This window comes from Brassica napus, chromosome C1 (genome assembly GCF_020379485.1).
Source record: "Brassica napus cultivar Da-Ae chromosome C1, Da-Ae, whole genome shotgun sequence".
In the NCBI taxonomy this organism is placed as follows: domain Eukaryota; kingdom Viridiplantae; phylum Streptophyta; class Magnoliopsida; order Brassicales; family Brassicaceae; genus Brassica; species Brassica napus.
Window position 1 is genome coordinate 7404374 of NC_063444.1, and position 18400 is coordinate 7422773.

Consider the following 18400-nt stretch of genomic DNA (forward strand, 5'->3'; position numbering starts at 1 on the left):
AGACTCGCGAGAGAAGGATGTCAGAACGTCGTTGCGAGGGATGCAGTGGAATGTTCGAGAGACGGTCAGAGCGGGGCGATGCCCGTTGACTCGGTCACCCTGAGAGCTCGACCTGCGGAGGTTGGTCTCTCGGATGGCGATGATTCTGAGGTTGAGTTCTTCCCGACCACTTTTTACCCCGATGGAATTTTCGAGGAGCTTCCTCAACTTCATCCCGACTTATTGCGTCCTGCCTTCTTGGCCGGTCAGGACTGGGAAGGCGTAGAGGAGACGAGGTCGACTCTTGGAAGCGTGAAGAGGGTTCTTCGGGCTACGGGTGCCGTAGGCGTGACCTTCCTTGTGCCCACGGGAGCGCAGAGACCCTGGTCTCCTCCGATGGGGTACCAGACGGTGTACGAATCCTATTTTCAGGAGGACACTCGTTGCTGGTTCCCCATCCCGCGACTGATCACAGCATACGCCAGACGTCGGGATCTCGCGATCAGTCAGCTGCTGAATGGCTCGCTGCGTCTAGCGGTTACTTTGTCGGTTTTGGCGGAGCAGATCGACATGCCGATGAGCGTTAGGTCGTTCGAGGAGATGACCTCGATAACCGATATGAAAGATGGCACCTACTCGGTGAAGATGCGACCAAACTGCAACATATGTGCCGGTCATCCGAACAAGACGCAGAATTGGCAGCGCTCCTACTTCTTCCTTAAGTCCGACAGCTCGGCCTTCGAGGAGCCTCCCCAAGACGATTACCGAGTTCTTTGGAACCGTTCTTGCGGTAGAATACTCTATCGCGAACCGTAAGCGATTTGTCGATTCTGACCAACCCTTTTTTTTTGTATGCAGTCGGCCATCCTACCTCCCCAGCTTATCCCGAAGATTTCTTGAGGAGTGTTCGCGCCGTCGCTCTGCTTCGAGTCTATCGCTGGTCTGAGATATCCGTGGAAAGGATCTGTGGGCTTAAAGATCGAATCGCTCGAAGTACGTTCTCTCGCACCTCTAGACTGTGCTCTTTTAGTCGCAATTTTTTTTGTCGCGTCCTGACTCTTCTGCCTTATGTTTTCAGGAGGGTGGAGATCCGACCTCCCGACCGTTCTTCCCATTCGTGCTAAGCGACTGGACATCTTCCCGAGAGATATCCAAAAACAAATTACCGAGGCGAAGAAGATGGGCACTCTCCCTGACTTGAGCGTAATAATAGCGGCCCAGCTGGGGCTGGCTAGCGGGGAAGGACCCCCAGCAGCGGTTCCTCGTTCTGGCGAGGCTCTCCCTTCCGGCGCCAGAACTGCGGGGAAGGGCAAGAAAAGAAAAAGAGACGATGGTTCGGGAGCCGGGAGGGGCGCCGAGGGGACGAGCGAGGCCCCTCCTTCTATTGAGCCCCGGAAGAAGAGCAAGCCCAAAAAGACAAAGAAGAAGTTCGCCGGCGAGCAGTTGGGAGATGCCGATGAGCAGGTGGAAAATGCCAACGAGCAAATCGAGCAAGAGGAAGAAGATGCTCGAGGAGAAGAAATCCAACCCGAAGAAGGGGGTTCTGAGGTCGAAGCCTCGGAGGGACGGAATAACGAGGAAAGAGTGAGTGAAGGAGGGGAGCGCGAGACTTCTCTTAATGTCGCTTGCTCGGATGATTCCGAAGGGGATAGCGAGGGGTCGCCACTCCTGATAAGGAGGGGAAATAATGAAGGCGACGATGAGAGGCAGTCCCCTGTCCTGACGCTTCCTTGCGAGAGAACTCCGATTCCCGTCGGAGGAGGGGCCGTCCAGATCGGCACTTCTTCCGGTGGCTCTGCTATTCTAAGGAGGGCTCCTGGATTCAACTTTCCCGACAAGGTCGCCTTTCACTACGAGGGACCGGCTCCCTTAGTATATGTTCCGGAGAAATGTGGGGAGTTTCTCCGTCAACTAAGAGGGAGGGCGAAACCTCTTCCTGCTGTGAAGGACCTGATCTTCGGGGGTGAATACGAAGAAGCTGCAAGGGTCAAACTGCTGGTAAACGGCTTGGTCCTAACTTCTCACGATTTTTTTGAATCCTTTGACTCCTAACTTCTCACGATTTCTGTTGTGTCGCGCGTTCAGGGTGATAGCACGATGAATGTCGTGATTGATAAATACGACACGGCCCTTAAAGGAGCCTTGGAGGAGCTCGAGCGGGCCAAAAAAGAGTTCGCTGAGAAGGAAGAGGTGTCTGCTCGTCAACTGAACGAGTCGAGGGCTGATCTGCAGAGGCTCGACGGGGTGATGACCCGCACCGCTGCTCGACGCGACGAGTTTAAAGCTGCGCTGGATTCGTCTCGACGAACCGTCCGCGAGCTTGAACAGAAAAACACCGATCTCGAGAGTGAGAGGGCTTCACTCGCCGCCACGCACGAGCGAGAGATGAAACGTCTGAGAGACTCCAGAATCTTGGAGGTGACGAGAGAAAGGGGGAGAGTAGAGGCGGAAATGGCCGCCAAGGCTAATCGTTGCTTTGCCAGGATTCGTTCTCGAGAGGAGCGTCGGGGTCCTTACGACGAGGCTCGGTTACTCTACAGCCAAGCCTTTGGGACTAGGAAGTGCCTCGAGGCCTTGAAGGGAGCCGGGAACGACATACCGCAAGCCTCCATTGATATGTTCGTCGAGTATGAGAGGAAGTACGAACAAGAGGCCGAGCAGCTGAAGGTTGGCGAGATCCCTGAGGGCGACTTTAGACTCTCTCCTCTTACGTTGGAGTCTCAGTTCGTGGATGCCCGGATTCTGGCGGGCCTCGATCCGTTTGGTTCCAACGCCGGCTTAATTGACTCGGAGACCGCGGCGAATCTTCATGTCTCGTTTACTCGCCCGGTTGGAGAAGGGTGCGAGGAAACGACGCTTCGTATCGAAAATCCTTTGACTGTTCGAGGAGGCGAAGAAGACACCGGCGAGGTGTTGGAAGATGCTGCGGTGCAAGTCCTTCCGATTGCCCGCGGATCGAGCGTCGGAGCTTTCCGCGCTTAATGACCGCGAGAGTGATCGGGAAGCTTAGTTTTCCTTGTTTGTTGTTTTCTTTTGAGTCATAGATGACTCATTGTTGTAGTTTTTCGAACCTTCGCCTTCGAGGCTTTTATTTTGTTATTCTCTTGTCATCTCGAACTCTTTTAGTGATCGAACTGAATCTCTCAACTTAGATTTGTCTATCAAAAATCGAAATTTCTCAAGATTTGAAATGACTCTGTTCGTTCGGTGCGAGATGCTGACTCGAGATGTCGAATCGTTATAGTTTTAAGCTCATTATGACTTTGTCTCGGTCGATCTCTTTGAGTCGCGACCGTTTGCCATTTTGAGTTTTAATTGTTAGTCAAGAGTTTTCGACTTTGACGGTTCCAAGTCGATCCTAACGTAATTTTCAAGCGTTTGGTCGGTCGGACCTTACTTAGTCAATTATAGGATGAATTGGAGTCATTGTCTCGGCCGTGTTGATTTCGGTCGCAACGCGGTCGATTTCCGTGAATATGTGTCTGATCGGGACGTATTCAACGTGGGATGCGAGTGCCGATACGTTTGTTCGAGGAGCCGGGGCGTGCTCGTGTAGGCATCGCTTAAGTGATCGTCTGCTTCTGAGATCGATTCCTCGGGGAGGGATTTTGTTTTTTTTTTTTATTTCGGCTGGACCCTTTTTCTTTGGGCTGCCTACGTATCCCTTTGCGGGAATCAAGCCATTCGTAGTTCTCTTTTTTTTTTTTTTTTTTTTTTTTTTTTTTTGGCGAGTAAAAGTGGCCTTTGGGGCGCATTTACTCGGGTTGGTGTTTGCTTTGACTAAGGATGGAAGAGGCGGAGATGTTTGGCGTTCCAGGCTCTCGGTACTGCTTCGCCTGTTGAAGTCTCGAGGCGGTATACTCCTGGCTTGATGACTTCGACTATCTTGTATGGTCCTTCCCAATTGGCTCCGAGCTTGCCGGCTTTCCACTCCTTAGTGTTTTCGAAGACCTTTCTTAAGACAAGGTTGCCCATTTCGAGAGGACGTGACTTGACCTTTTTGTTGTAATAGCTTTCGATTTGATGCTGGTAATTCTGGATACGGAGTAACGCTTGGTCGCGCTTTTCCTCGATGTCGTCGAGTGCGTCGAGGAGCATGTCGCGGTTGAGTTCGGTGTTCTGTGGCATTCGTGATCGGCGCAGACTCGTCACATTCACTTCTGCGGGAGCCATTGCCTCGACGCCGTATGCCATTGAGAAGGGTGTAGTCTTCGTCGCCCCGCGAGGAGTGGTTCTGTGGGACCACAGGACACCATCTAATTCGTCTGCCCAGCAACCTTTCTTTAAGTCGAGTCGTTTCTTCAGACCGTCTATGATGGTCTTGTTCGTTGATTCGGCTTGACCATTACTTTGCGGGTTTCTTGGTGTCGACATGTTGAGTCGAATGCGCCATCTGTCGCAGAAGCCCTTAAAATGATGCGAGATGAATTGCGAACCGTTGTCCGTGATTATCTCGTAAGGTAGTCCGTATCGGCAGATTATGTTCTTCCAGACGAAGCGTTGTACCTCCTTGTCGGTTATGTTGGCGTAGGCTTCGGCTTCAACCCACTTGGTGAAGTAATCGGTGAGGACCAGTATGAACTTCTTTTGTCGAGATGCCGGCATCGGACCTATGATGTCCATTCCCCATCGCATAAATGGGTATGGAGCAGTCAAGGTATGGAGAAACTCCGTTGGGCTGTGTATGGTTTTGGCGTGACGCTGGCATTTATCGCATTTGCGCGCGTATGTCTCGCAGTCGGCGTTCATGGTTGGCCAGTAGAATCCGAGGTTTTTAACTTTTAATGCGAGAGCTCGCCCGCCCGAGTGGTTGCCTGCTGCTCCTTCGTGTGTTTCGGCCATGACGAGTCTCGTTTCTTCACCGGCGATACATTTGAGTAGTACCTTTGTTGCAGTCCATCGGTGTAGTTCCCCGTCCATGACGACGTAGTGTGCGCTGCGTCGTTTCAATCGCCGGGCGTCCCATTTCCCGATGGGCAGTAAACCTTCCGCGAGGTAATCGATGAGTTCTTTGCGCCAATCTGTTGGGTGATCATCTGGCGAGCGAGATTCCACTTCGTCAATGTCCATTGCGTCGTCGATTGCTGCTATAATCGCGGCCTGTTCTGCCTTCGTGTCGATGCTTGGTTTCTCGATTTTGTGGATCGGGATTATCCTTTTGACTTGGTCGTGTAGCTTGCTTCCCAGAGCGGCGAGGGCGTCGGCACAAACATTTTCTCCGCGAGGAACCTTCGTGAGTTCGAAGAACTCAAAGTCTCGCGTAAGATCCTGGACTAGTTTGAGGTAGGCGTCCATCCTTTCGTTGCGGACGTCGTAATCGCCGAGGTATTGGCTTACGACGAGTTGAGAGTCGCAGTAGGCGCTGATTCTTTTGGCTTTCACCGCCTTGGCGAGACGGAGCCCCGCGATGAGGGATTCGTACTCAGCTTCGTTGTTCGATGCCGCGAAACCAAAACTGAATGATTGCCGAATGAGTTCCCCTGTTGGCGATTGCAATTGCACTCCTGCTCCTGACCCTTTACTCGTTGATGAACCGTCGACGTGGAGGATCCAGTTTACACTTGGTAAGATGAGGTCTTGCTCCAGCTCTGGCGTCAACTCGATCAAGAAATCGGCAAGGACTTGTGACTTTGCTGCTGTGCGATTCTTGTATACTATGTCATGTTCGCTCAGTTCCATCGCCCATTTGGTCAGCCGTCCCGATTGATTAGTATTTTGCATCACCGTCCTGAGTGGTTGGTTGGATAGTACTTCAATCGTGTGCGATTGGAAGTAGGGTCGCAATTTTCTCGCCGAGGTGACGACGGCTAGGGCCATCTTTTCGAGTGTTGGATATCTCGTTTCAGGCTCCGTCATTCTTTTACTTGTGTAAAAGATTGGTTTCTGTTCTCCCCTATCTTCTCGAATCAATACGCTGCTGACGGCGGAGGATGTGACGGCGATGTAGAGAGATAGTGTGTCGCCGGCTTCTGGCTTCGATAGCACTGGTGGGGTCGTAAGATAATGCTTGAGTTGATTGAACGCCTCTTCGCATTTTTCATCCCAGACGAACCTCTTGTTCCCTCTTAGCAGCTCGTAGAAGGGAAGACACTTGTCGGTCGATCGTGAGATGAACCTGTTGAGAGCTGCTATGCGTCCTGTTAGTCGCTGCACTTCGCGGCTGTTTTTCGGGCTTGGAAGGTCGAGAATCGCCGAGATCTGCTTGGGGTTGGCTTCTATTCCTCGCTGAGTGACGATGTAGCCGAGGAATTCCCCGGAGGTGACACCGAAGGTACATTTGGCCGGGTTGAGCTTCATCCCATAGTCGTTCAAGATTTTGAAGCACTCGCGCAAGTTATTTAGGTGGTCGTCGGCCTTGAGCGATTTGACTAGCATATCGTCGATGTACACTTCCATGGTGTTACCAAGCTGATCAGCAAACATTTGGTTAACGAGTCGCTGATAAGTCGCGCCGGCGTTTTTTAGCCCGAAGGGCATCACTTTGTAGCAATAAGTTCCTCTGTCGGTGATGAATGCCGTCTTCTCGCGATCATCGGGATGCATCAGGATCTGGTTGTATCCCGAGAAAGCGTCCATGAAGGTTAGGAGTTCGTTACCGGCGGTTGATTCGACGAGACGATCGATGTGAGGGAGCGGGTAACTATCCTTTGGGCATGCTTTGTTGAGATCCGTGAAGTCGACGCATATGCGCCATTTGCCGTTCTTCTTTTTGACGACGACCGGGTTGGCTAACCATTCGGGGTATCGAACTTCGGTAATAAAACCCGCGTCGAGGAGCCTGTCGACTTCGTCGTTCACTGCCTTAGATCTTTCTGGACCGAGTTTCCGTCGCTTCTGTCGGATGGGTTTGAACGTCGGGTCGACATGCAGTTCATGGGAGGTAACTGCGGGGTCGATCCCCCTCATGTCGGAGGTCTTCCAGGCGAACGTTGAAGCGTTATCTTTGATGAAAGAGATGATCCTTGAACATATGTCGTCGGATAGGTAGACGCCCACTCGGATGATTTTCGTTGGGTCGGATTCGTCAATTGCGACTTCGCGAACTTCCTCCTTCTGGGGGTATATCTTGTGGAGTGGTTTGCCGACGGAGTTGACGAGGGAAGTCTGTTGCTGCATCTTTACAGTTGCAATTAGCAGTTCTCTCGCGGCTTGTTGATCTCCCCGAATCGTCTGTGTTTTACCGTCTTTGCCGGGAAACTTGACGCATTGATGGTACGTCGAGGGAACGGCTTTCATGGAATGCAACCATGGTGTTCCGAGGATGGCATTATATGGTGCTTTGGCTCGGATGACGGAGAACTTGACGGTACGGGTTATACCACCTGCGTATACTGGAAGACGAATTGTTCCGATCATTTGCTCCGAGGCTCCGTTGAAGCCAGTGAGCGTACGAGAAGAAGGCTTCATATCCCTTAAATCGACTCCCATTTTGTCGAGTGTGTCGCGGAAGATGAGATCGACTGAGCTGCCGGTATCGATAAGGACTTTCGCGACTAGGCATTCTCCGATGTCGAGGTCGACGAGGAGAGGATCGTTGTGCGGCATGTGGACACCCTTGGTATCTAGTGCCGAAAAAGTGATCTGGTGATCATTTTCGACTGGAGGTGGCCACTTCTTGGAGGCGGTGGCTTGTCGCTTGTAGTCTTTGACAGCTCGAACTGAGTCGCCGCAAGGAGGTGATCCTCCCATTATGACGCTAATGTGCGGGGTGTGGGCAGCTCGCATTGACTCGAGTTGCTTCCTTAAATCATCGGTTGTGTTCTCGAACTGAGGAGTTTCTGCGGGCTTTTTCTTTTTTGATTCGAGACGTCGTCGCAGATCGGATCCTTTCGAACGGTTGAGTTGGATTCGCAGGTCGTTGGCCTTTGAATTGAGCTGGTCGCGAAGGTCGCCGTTTTGACCTATTCTCCTGGCGCTGGATTTGGAGATGGTCGCGCCGAGATCGGCGCTTCCTACGTGCTCGTTCGTAGCACTCTTTCGCTTCAGTAAGGTGCGCAGGTCTTTGTCTGCTGTCGGGGGAGTGAGAGACTGCTCGACCGTGCTGTTCAGTTTGTCGCGTACATCTGGTTGCATTATCGAGGAGTCGTCGTCAGAGGAGTCGCAAGGGCGAGAGAGTATGACTTCCACTCGTCGCCGGCGACGCGGATGTTCGTCTTCTGACGAATCGTTGGCGGGGCCAACGTTGTTGACAGGAGTGCGCTCAGGGCTTGCTCTTTCCTCGCTCGGGGCCGTGTTCTGTTGAGACTTCTGTGCCTTCTTCTCCTTGTTCTTACTCCAACTTTTGGTGTTTTTCGGTGTCGTTGGAGAAGTGGGCATTTGAATCGTCCCGTTAGTGATCCCGTCGAAGAATTGCCCGATGAGGACTTTGCATTCTTTTGTATCGTGGGAATCCCTTTTGTGGTAGAGGCACCATTTCCTTGGCTCCTCGGAGTTTGAACTCGTTGGTTCGGTCGACTTTGATTGCTTCGAGGCGGGGTCTCGATCCCAGTGATTCCAGCCTTTCTCTCGCGTGATGGCTGCTGATTTTGGAGACTCCTCATCATCGACCGAACTTACGTAGCCTCGCTTCTGAGTGGTATTTCCACCGGAGGAATGCTGGCGAGGCTCGGAGCGGGTATCGTTCGTTCGGGGGGCTCGCTGCCTGGCCGCTGCTTCTTTTGCGAACTTTGCTCTGGTGTCTTCTTCCATGCGGATAAAGTTGTGCGAGCGAGCGATGGCGTCGGAGACAGATTTGGTCGGGTATCGGTAAAGATCCTGGCGGAATGTGGAATCGACGTGCAAGGTGTTCATCAAAGATTCGACGGCGATATGGTCGGGGATATCGATCTTCGAGACAATAGCTTTGAATTTCTCCATGAAGTCGCGGAGACTTTGGTCGCTGGCGTGAGTGAGGTTCCACAAATCTGACACTGTTGCTTCCTGGTTGGTGAACATGATATAGTTCTTAAGGAAGGCCGTTGAGAGGTCGTGGAAACAGTCCACGGAGTTCTCTCTGAGGCCGGTGAACCAAGTAAGGGCCGGGCCTTCTAGGGTTTCGACGAAGAGTTGGCAAAAGCCGGCGTCTTTGTCTTCGTCGGTCAGGTTTGCGCGTCGCATCGCTATGTTGAAAGATGTGACGTGGGTGGAAGGGTCGGAGAGGCCTTTGAAGGTTGGAAGACGGAGTTTGTCCATCTTCTGTAGCCGTACGCCGGTAACTTTTCGCGTGAAGGGTGTACGAAGAGAATCCGCGAGTACATGCTCGATCTGGGGGGCGGACGTCGTCACCTGGTGGATCTTAGAATTGATATCGAGGACCGACTGTTTTAACGCGGCTAGTTCGCTTGCGGTGTGCGCACCGGTGTCGTTACCGGCACTTTGGTTATCGTTATCCCGCGTAGGCGCCAAGTCGGTGGTTCGTTCTGTGGCGAACAGGTGTCGACGATACTGCGCTGTTGACGCTTCGGCGTTTGCAGCGAGGGGAGCGAGGATCTTTGCTATCGCCGTGATTTGGTCAACTGCCGCCTTCTGTGCCGCTTCTTGTAGGGCCAGGCGCGCCAGGATAGTTTCCATGGTTGCGGGATGGGGAAGTGGAGTTGCTGGTGTAGGCGTAGGCGTCGCCTCGAGAGCTTCGCGCTCCTCGCCTGAACTATCATTGCTAACGACCATCGTTCTGACGTTACTTTGCTAGGGCCCCACGGTGGGCGCCAACTGTTTGATCGTGAAACGGTAATAAATAAGATGTGGGCTTAAACAAAGACGTCTTATTAATGGTCGGAGAGAAAACGTTCGATCGGTTACAAGGAAATAAGAGGAGAGTGCGACAGAAAGGAAACCGGTGGCTCGATAAGCTACCGGAGAAGTATAACTAACGGCGAGACGAAGTAAAGGTGAAAACCCTAATCTAGCCGTCAAGTGTTGGTCAGTGGTTTCGGATCCTCTTCTCGTTGTCTCTTCTTTCCCTTATATAGACGTCCCGATGCCTCGCTCTTGACCTAATTTTACGCCATCTTGGTGGGCCTCCTTTGCTGGGCCGGGAGGCCCGTAGGTGTTCGAGCAACCGCTGAGCCGAACGCTCTTCAGTCGACGATGGTCAGCTAGAAGTACTCAAGAGTCAAGCCGAGAGACCTGACTCTCGAGCCGACAGATCGAGCCCTCGCTCTTCCTAACTCGGGCCAGGCCTTCCTATTCCTCGGGCCCTGTGGGATGGTCGAATCCATCCTCTACAATAGATATGGCGAATCCGTTGGGTATCCCAAATTCCATACCTCTCATCAATGAGATCACAGACTTTGAGTGTTATATCAACTTCATCAGTTCTATATCTTGGAGGTCTAGGTATAGCCATGAGGAGACAATTATGAACTATTAGCTATACTCCAGCATATAACTTTTTTACTTTTGTACGCTTTGTTATATGGTTTGGAAATTTATCCACTATTTAATTTGAACATTGTTAGAGAACTTGATTTTTGGCATTCATAATTTTCCTACATAGTTGTATAACTACTCTCTATTTTATTAACTACTACAACAATTCCCCCCGTAATCTTACTTAATCACTAGATATAAGCTAACTTTACAAACAATTTTACCCCCTTTCCTTTATTTTTCACTACATATTTAGTAGTGTTTCAACACCTTTATTGTTAAAGAAAATAGGTTTTTGTTATCTAGATTACCTTACTTGGTTTGATTTTGTTAGCTAAACTATTATCTTGGTAGCTATGAACCACAGTTTCGCAGAAATTGCGCCCACCAGATTTGTGGAATAGAAATTGTAGTAATGTAGACAATTTTGCTCTATTACACTTCCTCTCAGAGCATTTCCAACTCATTGTTATTTTTGCTTCTATTATAGCATTTAGAGTCAATTTCACTCCAATTCATTGCTATTTCTTTTTCTAAAATAGAGATTGCTATTTTTTCTTCTATATTTAGGGGAAGAAATAGCAATCTCTATTTTTTATTCTATATTTTGAAGATTGTTATTACAGGGGATTACATTGTAGCAAACTCAATCTCATATAGCTTACGCTTATTCTGTTGAAAAACTCCATTAGTTCGTTGATCAAATACTGTATCGGGAAGCTAACATCATCTTCAATTATCTCGTTAACTCAGTAGAACCATGAGTTGTCTCATCAATAAGATAGCCAAGCAGAAATGGCAATGCCACTGATTACAAATATCGTCGAGGAGTCTACTACCTTAGTTAACTGTATAATCACTCATATTTGAGTTACTGAGATATGAAAAAACAATAGAGAGGAAACCGAGACAAAGATAATTATTCAATTAATTTGCCACAAAGCTTATGAAATTTGTATTATCATAGTAAATCAATAATGTAAATGTAGTAAATTCTTTCTCTTGAAAAAAAAAAATAAAAGATATTTCGTATTAAAGATATTTCGTATTTCGTATTAAAAAAATAAAAATATAAGCTTTCAAAATTTAAAAGACAGTTGCATATAAAGAAAGATATGTAAAACTTGTGATTATACCCCCTTTTTTTGTAACACAAACTTCTGATTATACCCAAAGTGAAGAAATGTGATATAGCTTTCAAAAAACAAAACACATGTAAAACTCAAAACTGATCGCACTACAAGAAAACACGCCGAATTCCGACGGAGGTTCTGACGGACATCAATGTTGTCGGACGTTTGTGACGGATTACCGACCAATTTCCGACGAAATCCAAAAAAATTGAAGTCGTCGGAATTCCGTCGGCCATTTCCGACGGAATTCCGACGAAACAAGGGTCGTCGGAATTTTCCGACGACTTTTCGACGACATTCCGATAAAATATGTAACCGTTGTAGTCGTCGGAAGTTTGTCGGTATATTCCGACGAATTTCCGACGACATTCCGATTAACAGTAAAGTCGTCGGAATTCCGTCGAAATTTTCCGACGAATTTCCGACGAACCATGTGACCGTTGCCGACAAAGATATATGACCGTTGTATAGCCGTTTGAGATTGGACAATACCGACGGACTGCTTTACATCCGTCGGAATTTCGTCGGAAAGTCGTCGGAGGGCCGTAAGCAATTTCCTATAAATACAACCCCTCCTCATTCAACTCATTCACACTTCATTCTCTCTTCATTCTCTTTAGTCATAACAATTCCGTGAAAATCATGTCTTCAGAAGTTTATTATCGTTCGTGGATGGATAAACCTCATTTGGATCCGAACACCAATTTGCTTACGGAAGAATACGTTCAAGGGATTGGAGAATTCATGAGGCTTGTTCAACAGCAACCGGATGCAAAAAGTGGTATGTTAAGATGTCCCTACTCTTCTTGCAATAATAATAAGGTTATAAAAGAATTTGATGTTTGGACTCATTTGTATATGAAAGGGATTTCACGTAATTATAAAGTTTGGTACCTTCATGGGGAAACTGGTTATGAATATGGTAGTACTAGCGAACCTCAGCCTGTTAGTGAACTTCAGCCTGATATTAGATTAGAAGAATCTAGAACGGATATAGATTATGGTGTAGGTACTGAGCAGATGGTACATGATCATTATAGAGGGGAAGAACCAAATCCCGAATCTAGGAGATTTTTTGACATGTTGGATGCAGGAAAACAACCTTTGTATCAAAATTGTAGAGATGGTCATTCAGTCTTATCATCTGCAACTAGATTAATGGGTATTAAGACAGACTATAATTTGGCTGAAGAATGTATGGATGCGATTACTGATTTTGTCAAAGGTATTCTACCTGAGGATAACCTTGCACCGGGTTCATACTACGAGGTTCAGAAACTTGTTGCTGGTCTTCAACTACCGTATGAAGTGATAGATGTATGTATTGACAACTGCATGATCTACTGGAGAGCGGATGAGACACGGAACGTATGCAAATTTTCTGGGAAACCTCGTTATCAGGAGACGAGGGGAAGAGTTCCGATCCCATTCAAAAGAATGTGGTATTTGCCTTTGACGGAAAGATTGAAGAGGTTGTACCAGTGTGAGCGCACAGCAAAAGCAATGAGATGGCATGCAGAGCATTCCACAAATGGTGAGATTAGACATCCTTCAGATGCGAAGGCTTGGAAACATTTCCAGTCAACATATCCAGAATTTGCGGAAGAGAGAAGAAATGTTTATCTTGGATTATCTACTGATGGTTTCAGCCCATTTGGAAAGCATGGAAGACAATATTCTCTATGGCCAGTTATTGTGACACCGTACAACTTACGGCCGAGCTTGTGCATGCGACGAGAGTTTTTGTTTCTCTCAATTCTCGTCCCCGGGCCAGATCATCCTAAAAGATCACTAGATGTGTTTCTTCAACCACTGATATATGAGTTGCAACAACTATGGGCGCATGGTTTTGAGACATACGATGTTTCGTGCAAAGAAAACTTTCAGATGCGGACAATACTTATGTGGACAATAAGTGACTTTCCAGCATATGGTATGTTATCTGGATGGACAACACATGGGAGGCTATCATGTCCATATTGTCAAGATGACACAGATGCTTTCCAACTAAAGAAGGGAAGGAAAACGTGTTGGTTTGACTGTCACAGACGATTTCTACCACCTGATCATCCATACCGCAGGAGTAAGACTTCGTTTACGAAGAACAAGCAGGTGTTTGATGGTCCACCTGAGAAAGTTAGTGGGAAAGATTTGTTGAAGCAGTTTAGGTATTTTGATGCAGAAAGGACGCCAGATGTAGGTGGACATGAAAACATTCGAGTCAATACGGTTGGAGAGCTACATAACTGGCACAAAAAAAGTATTTTCTGGGATCTGCCATATTGGGAGAGTCATCTATTGCGGCATAATTTAGATGTCATGCATATTGAGAAGAACTTCTTCGATAATCTGATGAACACAGTCCTTAACATCCAAGGTAAAACGAAGGATAATTTGAAGTCAAGGTTGGATTTAGTCGATATTTGTGATTGTTCTGAACTTCACGTTGATGAGAACGGTACGGCCCCTTTTCCCATTTATCGGCTGGATGGTGCTAGAAAAGAAGAGTTCTTTGATTGGATTACAGATAAAGTGAAATTTCCTGACGGATATGCATCAAATTTGGGGAACTGCGTTGATAGAAGCGAAGGAAAGTTTACTGGCTTGAAGAGTCATGATTGTCATGTAATTATGCAGCGCCTCCTTCCGTTTGCTTTTTCAGCATTATTGCCACGTAATGTTCATGAAGCAATTGTAGGTATATTATATTTTTATAATTTAATTTATTTTTATATTTAACAATTATGCTTATAAAAACTTAATACTTACGAAAATTATGTCTTTTATCTATGTAGGGATTAGTGTTTTCTTCCGCGACTTATGCAGCAGAGTAGTGACTGAAGAGGGTATTAATAATTTGAAGACAAACGCACCAGTCAGCATGTGCAACCTTGAGAAGATATTTCCTCCATCATTCTTTGATATAATGGAACATCTTGCTATTCATCTCGCAAGAGAATTGGAACTTGGTGGTCCTGTGCAGTACAGATGGATGTATATTTTTGAGTGTTATATGCATCATCTGAAGAAGATGGTCAAAAATCAAAGCAGTGTGGAAGGATCTATAGTGGCACAGGTGATCAATGAAGAAACTGCAATCTTTGCTGAAAATTATTTTCCACCAGAAGTGCATACAAAACACCGAAGACCTGCTCGACATGATGATAGAGGGGAGAGAGCAACATATCATGTTACTGTCCCAAGCATGTTCAAGGAAATAGGACGACTTAGTGGAAAATTCACGAAGCGGAGACTTACGGACACTGAGCACGCTCATTTGCAAACATATTTGCTCACCAACTGTGAAGATGTTCTACAATATGAGAGGTAAAAATATTTATTCATTTATTGTTAGATTAATATTCAATAAATTTATTTCATATTGATAATATTTTTGTATATAGTGTATATATGGCGGAGTTGCGTATGACTCACAGACATGCAACAGAAGATGAGCTTCGACAACTTAGAGATAACGGATTTGCTGCGTGGCTTCGTAGTTATGTGAGTCATATATCATATTACCCTATGCAAATGATTAGTTTAAATTTAATATAAACTAATTAACTTTTCAATCATATATGTTTTTAAATTATAGGTGAATGTTGTTTGGATTGTTGTTTTAGTTTTTTTTGGAACATTTTTTTATTTTTAAAAACGTTTTTTTATTTTTAAAAACGTTTTTTGATTTTTTTAAACGTTTTTTGATTTTTAAAAACGTTTTTCAAGTTTCCAGTAATAAAATATATATAATAAAATGTTTTTAAAATTTTTTAAAAATATTTAACAACATTTTTCTATATTTATAAATTTTTTATAATTTTGTATACAAATATATATATATAAATCATGTATAATAAAAATTTTAAAATTTTTTATAATTTTTTATAAGTTTCCACTAATAAACTATGTATAATAAAACGTTTTTAAAAAAAATTTATAAATAGTTAACAACATTTTTCTTCATTTATAAATTTTTTATAATTGTGTATACATATATATATATATATATATAAATCATGTATAATAAAAAAATTTAAATTTTTTTATTATTTTTTATTAGTTTCTAGTAATAAACTATGTATAATAAAAGGTTTAATAGTTTTTTTTAAAACGTTTATAAAACCTTTTGTAAATATATAAATGAAAACATTAAAAATAGAAATGATTTGAAAATATGTTTGATGTATTAATTTTTTTTTTTAGGGCTGAGGATGAACCCCGCCCCGCAGCCCGTCTTCGACGTAGTTCGGTGAGCAGTTCCCGTGCATCGGGATCGTCTCATGACTCGGTTCCCGCATATATTCCCGCTCCAGCTCCCGCTGCCCCTCATGCTGCTGCTCAACAGGATCCGGGGGTCATGCCGGTTCATCTATTGGTTCAACAACCAGGTCGAGAGCATCTCCCGGTTCTCCAACCCAACCCACGACGAGGCCATAGCACTTGGTTAGTATTTTTTTATTTGTACCGTTATGTTTTTTCCTTTAATTAACTTGCTAACTTGTATTTTTTTTAAAGGTTCACCAAGTCGAAAAATGGCATTAGCCGGAGCATCAACCAGATGATGTACTCCATGCTCCGTTTTGGATATCCAAAGTGGAGTGTGATCCCTTCCGACGAACGAGAGTTGTGGTTTCGTCAGTTTGCGGTATAGTAACTCTTCATTTTTTTAAAGTTTTTACATTTTTTAAAATATATTTACTTATTAAATTGTGTTTGTTTTGTAACAAGAGTTCAACTGGCACTCCGATCTTACGGAAACAGTCCGTAAGAAATTCAACGAAAAGGCCATGGACCCTTATACAAAGCAGATAAACGCGTGGAAGACAGTTTGGCAGAAGAACAAGAGGCCATGGTTCATCAACGGGACGGTGTGGGAGCAGTTGATAGCTCATTGGGAGAAGGAAGAAACTGCAGAGACGTCTTCTAGGAACTCCAAGAACCGGAAGAGCGATCGTGGCGGGAAAGGTATGTATGTGCACAACCTCGGTGCTTGCTCTATGTCTACTAAGGAGGATGAACTTGTAAGTTTTTTATTATTATTTATCTTTATATTTTTTAAATAAATATTTTATATATTCCTTGGCTAATAATGGCGGTTTTTTTAGATCGAAGCAAATGACGGTAATCCCGTTGATCGTCTCCAACTCATTAAGGTGGCTCACACTAACAAGACGACGAGTCAAATTCAGGACCCCGTGATCAAAGGTGTCGTTGATTTGGTGAAAGCTGAAATAGTATCTCAATCTCAGCCTCTCTCTGATGACGGCGACTCTACGGGAGCTTCAACCAACTTGTCTCTATTGCAAATAAATGAGATGGTTGAAAAGGTAATTTATTTTATTAATATATTTTTTTTATAATGTCGATTACTAACTTGTCCCTATTTACTAACTTTAAATATTTTTGTAGGCGGTTCCAAAAAGGAAAGGAGGCCGTTTAGTTGGGTTGGCCCGCCGTGCTTCTTCGTATCCGGCATCTTCTTCCCAAGCTCCGTATGCCGATCCCATGATTCTCGAGGAGCTACATGACAAAATGAACGGATTGGGGCATTGGAGGAGCAGAACACCACTATCCTTTCGGAGAATGCAACTATCCGTTCGGAGAATGCCACTATCCTTGCTGAGTTGGCATCCCAGAAGAAGTTCAACACCGAGATAATGCAGAAGCTAGATCGTTTGATGTCTTCGAGTTCATCTTAGTTTTTTTCGTCTTTTTAAAACTTTCTGAATGTTTTTTTTTTCTATTTCGGTTTGTATGAATTTTAAACTTTCTGAATGTTTTTTTTCTATTTCGGTTTGTATGAATTTAAATTATATAATATTATTAGTTTTAAATTTCTGATTTTTTTTAATTTATTAATATAAAAAATATATAAAAATGCAAAATTAATTTGTTTTTAAAATTGGTATATTCCGACGAACTTTGGGCGTCGGAATATACCGACGGACAAATATCCGTCGGAATTTACCGACGAACCAATTTCCGTCGGAATTTACCGACGAACCAATTTCCGTCGGAATATACCGACGAACAAATATCCGTCGGTATATTCCGACGACCAATGTCTGTCGGTATATTCCGACGCCCAAAGTTCGTCGGAATACACCGAGGAATCCACTACGTCGGAATTGTCTGAGGAACGTTCTCCGTCGGTACATAGTTTTTCCGATGAACTCTGGTCTCGTGTGTCCGCATCGTAATATCGTCGGAAGTTCGTCAGAATGACGTTTCTCGGTATTCGTCAGAAAGTCGTCGGAAGTTCTGACGAAATTCCGACGAATTTTTTTTTCCGACAAAACGATACCGACGGACAGGTTCGTCGGAAATTCGTCGGAATCGGTCTATTCCGACGAATTTCTGACGATTTCGGCCATCAGAATCCCCCTGTTTTCTTGTAGTGTCGATAAGAAAATATAAGGGTTATATATTGGGCTTTTCTTACATGGTCTGCAAACATACAACATTACATAAACAACGAAGCTTTTAAGGGCTCAGCAAATACAAGGGGGGACAAGAAATAATCATATTCATTTTGTTCGTTTTTTTTTACTAAACGTCCAACAATAGAGTTGACTCGTTTCGGCTCCAATTAGTGATCATGTGGAAGAAAAAAAATTATGGTGAAATATTTTTAATAATTTAAAAGTAGAATCCTTGTGTACTGTGAAATATTCAATCTCTTTTTGATTTTTCGATTTTTTTTTTGTTTGGAACTAAATTACAATATCATTGGGGAAAAAATAATGTCCCTCTCAAAAGGACCAATTTCGTTTCTATCAAACTCATTGTATTCTTTCTTCATTTTTGTTTGTGAATATGGACCATTCTCTTAACGATAACTTTTTATTATGTCTTTCAATCATTATAAACGTGATAAAATTATTTCAATAAATAATATGGACCATTTGATTGTTTTCATTCATCAGATGCAGAAAAGT